The sequence below is a fragment of the Gavialis gangeticus genome, unplaced genomic scaffold, assembly GCF_001723915.1.
Source record: "Gavialis gangeticus isolate Ggan-Ray unplaced genomic scaffold, GavGan_comp1, whole genome shotgun sequence".
In the NCBI taxonomy this organism is placed as follows: domain Eukaryota; kingdom Metazoa; phylum Chordata; order Crocodylia; family Gavialidae; genus Gavialis; species Gavialis gangeticus.
Genome location: NW_017729030.1, coordinates 21,828,538 through 21,836,179, shown reverse-complemented (window position 1 = coordinate 21,836,179; position 7,642 = coordinate 21,828,538).

Below are 7,642 nucleotides of genomic sequence, written 5' to 3'. Positions count from 1 at the left end.
TTTTAGGGTGGGCTTTGCTGATACTGGGATCTCCTGGTATCAATCCTGTCCCCTGCACTCCGTTCCCCTCCTCTCCTTCCCCCCTTGCTGCAAATTAGCAGTGAAGGGAATGTCTGCATGTGCGGTGAGTGCTGTATGTGATGCTGCAGACAAGGTTGCAGTGCCACATATCTCATGTGTATGCTTGTCTGGATGCACCCTACAGGTTAGTGTTTTGGGAACCTGTGTTCCATGTAGAGGAGTGTAACAGGGGGCCTTCTCGGGGCTGATTTAACTGTGACCCGCCCACCTGTTTCTGGGCTAACTGCCCACGTTCTTGCCCACCACGCCTTGTTGGAATTAATTAGTTAATGATGTAATTAAGTGGGAAGCTGCCCATTTTCTGCCCCGATGCCAGGGGGCGCTATCTGCGGCTCTATTCCTCCCTTACACTGCAGCCCAAGCCTCACAGATGGCATCTAGATGTTATCATCATCACCAGCCCCCCCCCCCACACTGGGCCCCAGAATCATCCTAATTGAATCCTGCCTGAATTCCCCTTCTCAGGTGGTCTCATCCACCTTCATAGTAGGCAACATAGCTCCCTGAACTGCTTCCCCTTCAGGTGTGGTTCCCCCAGGACCCTTGGCTCACTAGTCCTGGCCCGCCTCCAGGCGAGTTGGAACTCCAGGCATACAGCTCTTGGGCATTCCTCGTAGTGGGCCCCTGGCCCTTCGACCCTTCCAGTCCTTGCCCCAGCATTGACCAGTCAGGGGAAGTTCAGACAGCCCTGAGTCTATGGCCTCACTCTTTCTCCATGGGTTCTACCTTCCAGACCCTCCAACAAGGGGTAACCCACCAGGTTGTGGGGGCTAGGGGTTAAGGTACCCTGACCCACCTTTCACTGGGGGTGGTAACTGGCCTGGCATTTCCTGGGGGCTCCCACACCACTGGGAGCCCCACCAAGCCACCCACTCCCAGCAGGGTGCAGTTTTAGGTCACACCCAGGACCAGGAGCCTCCTGACCATCCCCTACAGCTCCTCCCTTACCTCCAGATGATACCAGTAGCCCTCCAGCCAGGCAATGTTATTGCCTGGCCTTCAGCAGCAGAACTGCCCTGTTTATATGGGCAGCACTAGATTCAAAATGGCTGCCCTCATTAGGCACCTGGCAGCTGCCAGCTCCAGGCCCTTAAAGTGGCAGGCACAAACCGTGCCCTGCCACGGGGAGCCAGGCCCAGATACCAGTTCTAGTGTTGAATCAGGTCCATCAAATATCAATTATAGTGCTTCCTGCAACCTAGGTCAATGCCTAGCTGCCTGGCATTGGTGGGACTCTCTCATGAAGAAAGAATTTTCATTGCAACCACCATATTTCTGCAAAAAGTTTTAAGTTAATGAACTGTAAAATCATTTTGCTGAAAAAAATCTTGAGCAGATTTACAGAAGAATCTATTTCAAGCAAGTTTCAGGATAGGTAGTGCTAATTTACATCTGTTGAGTAGTGGACTCCAAAAAGACTTCTCTCCAAATTTAGGCATCAACATTGTATCTTTAGTAGCAGAGGATCTATACCATGGTGTAATATTTGTGTTATAGGAAGTATTATCTGAATACAGTACAGAAAATGTTCCCAAGAGAAATGCTGCCCGTAAGAGGCTGTTGCTCTAATCAGGTTTTTCTGTGAACAAGCATGAACAGATGTCCCTTTCACTAAAGATGTCAATATTGGACACCTGTCCATGGCAAGTAGCATGTTTCAAAATTAAAATTTAATTTTAATACACAGGAAGTACACACAGAGATCACAATGTCTAGCCAACATTTTTGTACTCAAGCAAGTAGGGAAGCTGTGCATCATTATGTCTATTGTATATGACTGTGATTACATTATTTGGTAACTGTTCTTTTACAAATGCAGGAAGATATTTTTAAAATGAAAACTGCCCTCCCATAGCTACATTTTTCCGTAATAAAAATAAAGACCTTTTATTCCTTCATAAAAATAAAGACCTTGTGAAACAGAACCATCACAAAAAAGAGCATGTCCGGTACTCAAGGGATGACAGCTGCCTTTGTGGAAGCTCTTGCAGGGCTTTTACTAGTAGTCCTGCCAGTCTCTTGAGAAAGCTTTCATATGCTGAATGTATAGGAATAGGGTTGGAGACAATGAAGCAGAGAAAAGCACCGGTAGCATAAACCCTCTGGATAAAGGCCTTCTTATTGATGCACATGGGAGCCACTTACAAAGAACAGCAGTTGCCTCTCAAGAATATACTTTCCTTCACACAGAAGCTATAAAATGTATACAACCAAGAAAAGGGAATGGAAGGGAAAAAGAAATATTATGCCCAGTACTGATATCAATAACTTCTTGTACTATAATGCTTTGAATCAGAGGCAAAAAAGGGTTTTAAGACATAAAAAAAAAAGCAATCCATCTTGCCTTAAATTCAGGTCCATCTTGTTGTTGAGGATGATATAAAAGTTTAGATTAATTTACCATAGGTACATACATCCATGGTGAAGAATATTGTAAATTCCTTCTAAAAGAGGCAGGTTAATTTTACAACCAAGACTTTCTATTTTTATGGGTTTATACCATGTACCTGCCAACTTCACAGCTTTTTTGGTATAGCAACAAAATAGGATAATAGGATAGGAAGCGATAGATGTTACATATTTTGATTTTAGGAAAATATTTGTTATATATTTAATTATAAAACAAATTCAGATTACCTTGGCTTAAAACTGGCTGAAGGCCATAAATGAAAGTCCGGTCAATGTATCAAGCTGGAGACAGTGTCTACTACAGTGCTGCAGGGATTACTAGTATATCCAGTTTTGTTTAAAATTTCATAAATTATCTGGAAAAGGAAGCAATTGCGTTTTAATACATTTGCTCATGTACTAAATTACAAAGTGCTGCAAATACTACTGAGGATAAAGAAAAAGACATGATTACTAGGAGCAAGAAGATGGGTAAACCCCCCACCCCAGCAAAATGAAATTAAAGTTGTAAAAAAGTAAGCTTCTTTATAAGAAATAAAAATCTCAAATACTGATATTCAACAGAGGGAAAAACTTGGAAATCAATAATACTGATAGAAACCTAGGTGTAATAGTGGACAACTAATTGGACTTTAGTTTGCAATGCAATGTGGCAGATGAAAAGGTCAATGTAATTTTAGACTGTATACGCGGAGGCGTTATTTAAATGACAGGGAGCTAACAGTCCTTTCTCTACGGTATGACTTTACCTGATATACTGCCCTTTTTTTCTAAGCATCTCATTATGATGATTTAGAAGCCTAACTTGAGGCACTCCATCTTGAAGTTTTTGAGCACACAGGCACAGAGGATATTTTTCATGTGATGCTGTGAAAATGTTGGATACTTCAAGAAGCAGTATGCTAGGTTTAATGGAATAGTGGTATGATTCAAAAATGGATAATCATTTGTTTCTCCTCACTCTCTGGTTTTAGTTTATTTTTAGACTCTCTTCAAGTTTAAGAAAAATGCAAACTTTTCCTAAAGTTGTTTACTAAAAGACATATTTTTGACCCTTTGTAATCACACTGGTCTCACGTATTGTGTAAGAGATTGGTTAAGGGAGAACCTTCTTTCACCATGACTCAATTCTGCTCCTCCCCTTAAGCAAACAATCTGTTAGAGTTTGCCATATCCAAGCATTGCCACACTACCTAAGCATTCAAACACTTAATAATCTGAATAAAATATTAACTGCAGTCTGTACAACGGAAAAGCAAACATCATGGAAGAGGCTACTGGCAGAAATTAGGAAAGAAAAACCAAATGTGCAAATACAGAATAAGCCATTATTCACTAGGCAGTAGTGGTGCTAAGAAGAGTCACAGGGCCTTGTTACATAATAAGTTTAGGCAGCTTCTGGAGCTCTTAACTCCTGGACTGGCTGCATATTAACACCGTGAAGTGTCCTAAAGCACTCATTATTCATCTTAAAGTTATGCCTCAGTGGGGCTGAGCACAGCGCCTCACCTCCTGTGGAAGCTGGGCAGAGCGAGCATTGCAGCCCCGGAGTGCCCAGTGCCATGGTGCCTCCTGCCACCTCCCAGACCAGCTCGCTGCTATGGCTGGCAGTGGTGCAGTGGTAGCAACTTCACTAGCTAAGCTAAATACTGATCCCTTGGAGTTCAGGCAGCACCTGGGCAGCTAGCAGTTCAGCCAGTGATGAGCTCCAGAAAAAAATGGGATTGGTGACCTCAGAGCTCAAGCCATGAGATGGTCTGGGTGGTGGTGGGAAGCACCATGGCTGCTGGGCCTCCAGGGCTGCAACGCTTACTCTGACAGTAGAAGCAGTGAGCCAGGTCACTGCTTGAGCTCTGAGGGGCTCAAACCCTTTTTTCTCCAAAACTTGCCTCCCTCACCCCCCCGCATGCTCCCGCTGGATGACCAGGTGCTGCTTGAGCTCTGACAGGTCCAATCCTTTTTTTCTCAGAGCTAGTCCTGCCCCTGCTCACCACACCTCTAGTGGCAAGTCACAATCATGCAGGTGAAGGACAGTCAAAGGTTTTCACCTTAAGGTGCTCTACTAAGCTGATCAACATTTGTGCAACTTACAACATAAGGTGTAACAAGGTCCACAGACTACCTAAGTCAGCAATAGAGTGTGATCACAGAAAGCAAATGAAATTTTGGTTTGCAGAACAGGAGTATAATATATGACACAGGAAGTAAGACTATCACTCTACTGAATGCTGGTTAGGCCTTAGGATATTACGTGCAATTCGGACTCCACATTTTCAGATGGAGAAACTGGGGAAGATCCAGAGGTGAGTGACCAAATGACAAAAAAGGGTTGAAGTGCAAGCTGTATGAAAAGAAGTTAAGAGAATGAGGTATGTTTAGTTTGGTGAAAACAAAATTAAGTTGAGTGGGTTGGGGGAAATGGGGAGACCTGGTAGAAAAAAGTTTCCAAATGTTTGAAAGGCAGTCATAAACAAGAGGGAGAACAACTGTTTTCCCTTGCTGCAGAGGGCAAGACATGAAGCAACGGGTTTTAAATTGTATGACAGCAGATTTAGATTAAATAGCAGAAAAAAACTTCAGTCCTATCAAAATAATTGGACAATGGAATAAGCTGTCTAGGGAAGCTGTGTAATTTCCTTCACTGAAAGTTTTCAAGAATAGGCTAGATAGGCATTTGTCAGGGCTGAGATAGGAATAGAGCATCCTGCATCAGTGTAGGGGGTTAGACTAGATGTCTTTTGGAGTCCCTTATAACCCTGTGAATCTGCTAGACTAAATACTGATCCCTATAAATCAGTGCTGAAAATGGAGTCCATTGAGGTAATATGAAACTGGAAGGAAAAAAAAAAGGCAAAAGTGTACCATTTTATAGAGACAAACCATAAAAATATTAAGTTACGGCTTGAGGCAAGGATCAGGAGGCAGGGACTCATAACAGGAGATAATGCAATGCCTTGTTCTCCCTTTGATACTGTTTTCAAAGTACAAAAAGATCAGAGTGAGAATATTTTGAAATGTGACAATTGCCTTCCTCTGCATTCTTCTTTGGATTATTGGGTCAAAAACTATCATTATCAATCCCATGGGGTCCAGCTATTCACCCAGTTTAAGTTGGCACAGAACTGTTACTTTGTGTTTGCTGAGGACAATGCCTAAGATATTGGAAGCAACAGAGCTGTGCTGATTCATACCTATTTAGGAACCTGGCCTTGGTTTTGTATGTCTTTTACTTGTATTCATGTGTTTTCCTTCAACTTTGCACATAAATTACACTGCAACTGAAAGACTTCATTCATAATGATGCCTGAGCCCATTATGATGTATACACTTGTCACAAATTTGTCTGGACTGTTCTCCTTTAAATGGTTCCTGATTCAGGCCTAAATCAGCCTGACTCACTTTTTGTAATATATTCCAAGTGAGGAATAGCCAAATGATAATTTTTGGTGATCATCTCAAAACTCTGGCCTAACTAGTAACCCAGCATTTTAAGGGTGTGTGTAGATGAAATGGGGAGCCTAAATTGAAGTGCTACATTTTTAAAAACACCGCTTCAATTTAGGGTGAAGTAAACCCCTGTGTCATGCACGCGCCGGTGGATTTACCTGTTTCTCTGGTGACCGGGAGGGGAGGTGAGCTACTGGTGGGAGAAGTGGTCCCTTGGCTGGGGGGGAGGGAGTGGGGTAGGGCACTGGTGCTTCCCACTGCGGCAGCAGTGGCCCCCCCAGGCAGCACCCACCTGCATGCACCCATCTTGTGTGGTCCCAGGAAGCACCGCAGCTGCGGAGGGAAGCACTGGGCCCCTGTGTAGCTCAGGCAGGCAGGCAGGCTCCAGGGGGAAAAAAAAAAAAAGATCAGGTTCACCTCCTTGGAAGAGTTTTAGTTTGCTGTACCCCAAGTCATTTAAGGTGCATTATGCTACAGCAGAAAATTTGCTACAGTGGCTGGAATTACTGCGCAATATACTGCCAACACGTGCAAACACCAACACCATTAAAGTGGTGCAAAAGCATTTAACCGGCTTGAAAGTGCCATGCATGCATGCCCCTTGCTTTGTCTACACACAGCCCATTGTAGGTACTTCAAACACTTGCTCATACTCTGGACTCTTCCTGAAATTCTCATTAACCTTTGGGACATAAATAATAAAATTTAAATGTGGCTTTCAAAATAATTTGAAGTTTGGCTTACAAATTCATAAGCACAGAGGGGCTTGTTTATCAGAGTTTGAATCCCTGGGGAGAGGCTTGCTGTAAATCTCAACATGGCATTGATTTTCTCTCCATAGAAATGAAGTTTCTATTTGGATTCTGCCATTTGTTACCCACAACATGCTGAAAAGTAGATGATTGTAATTTTCTAGCTTAAGAGCATTTCTATAAATACAATTCAGCATTCAGTGTTTTTTGGGAAAATGTAACTGGAAGAGCTATGTGTGTATGTGCTCTGCTCCTGTGAGTAAGTCTTGCTGAGAAAATGTCCCCAAAATGTATATTTTTCTATAGCTTGTAAATGTGTTATTAGAAGTCATTTCAGCAAAGGACTATTCTACAAAAAAGTGAATGTAAAAAGAAATGGTAGGCAAATCAGCAGCTGGTTTGCTAAATAAAGTGATCACATTTGTATTCTTGCTACTTCTAAGTAGGACAGCATCAGGCTATGCAACAAAAGGATTGCACAAAACTGAGAACTGTCAGCTCTCTGACTGCTGTCAATATTGTACCCACTGCTTTATGGCTCTTATTGCATACTATCACAAACCATCCACTGCTTGATATAGTAAGGGATAGATCATCAGCTTGCATAAAGTGACATTGCATAAATCCTTTTTTACATTGTATTCAGGGTAGCTACTGCAGAGAATGGTTACCAGCTAAAATTTTGGCCGGCTTTTTAAAAAATAGCTATTGCCCATACTATTTTTAATTGTGAGAGATAAAAAAAAGAACCATTAAGAAAGAAATGGAATTGTATCATATCCTATTAATAAATTGTCAACTTTACATGGATACGTACACATTTCAAGTAAGCAGATTTAATAGTGAAGTTTAAGATGCACAGGAAGATATGGTACACCTGAAGTAGATCCATTCACCATTTGTGTTTTCTAGCTTGTATAGCTTTGGAAAAGTCTTTCTGGTTTGGTTTGTTT